This window comes from Panthera uncia (genome assembly GCF_023721935.1).
Source record: "Panthera uncia isolate 11264 chromosome A3 unlocalized genomic scaffold, Puncia_PCG_1.0 HiC_scaffold_11, whole genome shotgun sequence".
Lineage (NCBI taxonomy): Eukaryota > Metazoa > Chordata > Mammalia > Carnivora > Felidae > Panthera > Panthera uncia.
Window position 1 is genome coordinate 19233392 of NW_026057578.1, and position 3415 is coordinate 19236806.

The 3415-nt window shown below is 46.4% G+C and overlaps 1 long non-coding RNA gene across 1 annotated transcript; it reads left to right on the forward strand.

Annotated features, from left to right (window-relative positions):
* The first annotated feature begins 279 nt into the window (after positions 1-279).
* LOC125936298 (uncharacterized) lies at positions 280-2687 on the forward strand. The gene is made up of 4 exons (XR_007461993.1): positions 280-487; positions 833-919; positions 1271-1361; positions 2559-2687. It is a non-coding gene; the product is annotated as an uncharacterized LOC125936298 (long non-coding RNA).
* Positions 2688-3415: the final 728 nt, after the last annotated feature.

Genomic DNA, 3415 nt, shown 5'->3' on the forward strand with positions numbered 1-3415 from the left:
GGTTGGTAGAATGTTCCAGACAAAGGGAATGGCTCGCACAAAGTCTCTGTGGAGAGCTGGAAGTAAACAAAAGCCGTAGGGTGAGAACATGAAAGGGCCACAGGGTTCAAGCCCTGCTAGAGAGGCAGGCAGTGGCCAACTGTGCGGGACCTTGCTGGCTAAGGTTAGGATTTGGCTTCTAGTCTAAGAATAGTGGGAAGTCACAGAGGGGGATTTAGCAGCTGGGATACCATTTGATCTTTCTTTCTTTCTTTCTTTCTTTCAGAGAGGGCACAAATGAGCAAAGAGGACAGAGAGAGAGAGAGAGAGAGAGAGAGAAGCAGGGCTCATGCAAAGCGGGGCTGGTGCTCACTTGAGGCGGGGCTTGAATTCATTGTGAGATCATGACCTGAGCCGAAGTCAGTTGCTTAACCAATTGAGCCACCCATGTGCCCTGGTTTATATCTTTAAAAGATTGTTCTGGCTGCTGTGGGACAATGTAGAATACGTGAGTGCACGTGGGAGGCCAGTGAGGAAGCAAAGCTGGTTGTCCAGGGGGAAGCAATGGTTGCTTAAACACACAGGGGTGGTGGAGACGGGGAGCAGAATGTGGACTTAGGAGGTAACATCAGTAGGATGGGGGGATCAGGGCAAAGGGAGTTGTCCATGGCTTGGCCACAGGCAGGATGGTGGCCCCACTTAGGGACACCAAGGATGCTAACAGAAGGTGAGGTTGAGGGGTGGAGGCAGACAAAGAAGGTGGCCTTGGACCCCATAAGCTTCAGAGTGGGACATCTGAGTGCAGATGCTAATAGGCAGTTAGATGTATGTGCATGCGCCTTTCGCCCCACAGTTCTCTGGAGGATGAATCCTGGAACCCGAAACCTCAGCTTGATTTCTCTCTTGCTGCTGAGTTTCGATCAGGCCATAGCCAAGGCATGTGAGTTCCTTCCCTTTCCTATTAAGGTTTTTGAATGAGGAAATGTGGTTCTTCCAAGAAGAGGTAAACCTGTTTGTATTTACCACCGCTGTTGAGGAGATAAAATGAAATGCCATCATGACAGGCCTCCTGGGTGAGCCCTGACACTACGTGCCCTTGAGAGAGGGCTCTGTGTCACGTGTGTGGTGGTAGAAGGAAGGGTTCTATTGAGTAGGAGGTGGCCATCTACCTTTATCCCGGCCAAGCAAATATACATCTTTCTTTTATAATTTTTAATAAATGTCATTCATCTACTTGCTGATTTGTTTAACCAACTTCTATTGAGTACACTGTTTTGGATTCTGGACACAGAGAATAAGACAGATGGAGTCTCAGCTCTCATGAAGATTGCACACCAGTTGGGGAGACAGGCAACAATCAAGGATACACATATGCAAACAAGGTAATTTCCAATGACATTAGGGAGGGCTTCTCTGAAGAGTGACATTTGAGGGAAGACTGATGAATGAGCCAGCCCGTCATGCAAAGGGCTGGGTGGTGACTGGGGACAGCTGCACCCATGTGTAGGTCCTAAGGATGTGTGTTTGAGGAATAGGAAGGAGGCCAGGGTGCCAGCTCAGTAAGGAAGGGGGAGTGTGATAGGAGGTGAGATTGTAGAGACCATAGGGGCTGGATCATGTAGGCGATGGTGGATTTTGTTCAGGTGCGTTGGGAAGGCATGGAAGGTTCTGGAACAGGGAATGATCTGTCTTGATTTGTCACCTAAAAAGATCACTCTGACTGCTGTGTAGAAAATAGGTTGTCAGGAGGCCAAGAGTAGAAGAGTCCAGTAAAGAGGATGTGGCAATTTTCCATGGGAGATGTACTGAGGCCTGGACCAAGATGGCAGTGGTGGCCATTGACTCTGATGCCTTTCTTTTGGGTGCTTATGTGAATGACAAATGTCCATGCCCAGAGGGACTCTATAATTAATTCTGGAATCTATTGCTCACCATAGTTACCACTATGGGCACTTTTCAAACAAAGAAAGGTGAATGAGTATTTCTTTCCATTAAGCAATCTGTAGATTTCATTTCTCTTATAGTTTAGCATCATTTTTTCCCCCACCAATTAAATCATTGATCATCGTGATGGCTAATTTCGTGTGTTAATGTAAGCACACCGTGAGGAGTCCAGATATTTGATCAAACTTTCTTTTGGGTGTTTCTGTGAAGTTAAAAATAAATTTATTTTTATTTTTTATTAAATAAACTCCATGTCCAACCCAGAGCCCAATGGGGGGGCCTGAAATCATGTCCCGGACACTTAACCAACTGGGCCACCTAGGGGCCCCTCTGTGAAGGTTTTTTTTTTTCCTTGAATGAGATAAACATTTAAATTGGTAGACTGAGGAAAGTAGATGGCCTTCCCCAATGTGGGTGGGCCTCACCCAATCAGTTGAAGGCCTCAGTCAATCAGTTGACTAGAAAAGGCAGACCCTCCCCTGAGTAAGAGAATTCTGTCTTGCTTGACTGCGTTTGAACTGGAACATCAACCTTTTTCCTGCCTTCAGACTCAAATGGAAACATTGGTTTTTCCTGGGTCTTGAGCCTGCTAGCTTTTAGATGGAAATTATACCATCAGCTTTCCTGCTTTTCAGGCCTTTGGACTCATGCTGGAATTAAGCCATTGGCTCTCCTGGATCTCCAGCCTCCTGACTCATCCTGCAAACCTTGGGACTTGCCTGCCTCCATAACCACTTGAGTCAGTTCCTTATAATAAATCTTTGTGTGTGTGTGTGTGTGTACACACAAATGTAAATATATGTGTGTGTATATATACACATACACAAAGAGGTTTATTATGAGGAATTGACTCTGTCTATATGTTCTTTTTTTTAAAGTTTATTTTTTAATTTATTTTGAGAGAGAGCACGAGCAGGGGAGGGGCAGAGAGAAAATCCCAGGCAGGCTCCATGCAGAGCCCGATGTGGGGCTGGATCCCATGAACCATGAGATCCTGACCTGAGCTGAAGTCAAGAGTTGGAGGCTTAAGCAACTGAACCACCCAGGTGCCCCTTGTTCTCTCTCTCTCTCTCTCTCTGTCTCCCTCTCCCTCTGTCTCTCTTTCTCCCTCTCTCTCCACCTATCTACATTTATAGGCAGAGAGACCAAATATACAAACACACACACACACACACACACACACACACACACACAATTGGGTCTGTGTCTCTGGAGAACGCCGACCAATACAACAAACCGATGCTTTGTGTTATCATCAGGGAGACCCCGTAGCAGAGATGGAAACATGGTCACTCCTCTTGGCATGGAGGTGGGTTTGTAGTCTAGATCTGGTAACAAACATCTAGGTTTTGGGAAATACTCCTGGAAGATGGAGCTATATTTTCAAAAGCATGGCAAGGCATGATTTGCTTAAGAAAAGCCAGACAGTTCACGGTGCCCAGATCCTAGTTTCGGCACAAGGACAAGCGATTCAGCAGGAGGGAGTGTAGGG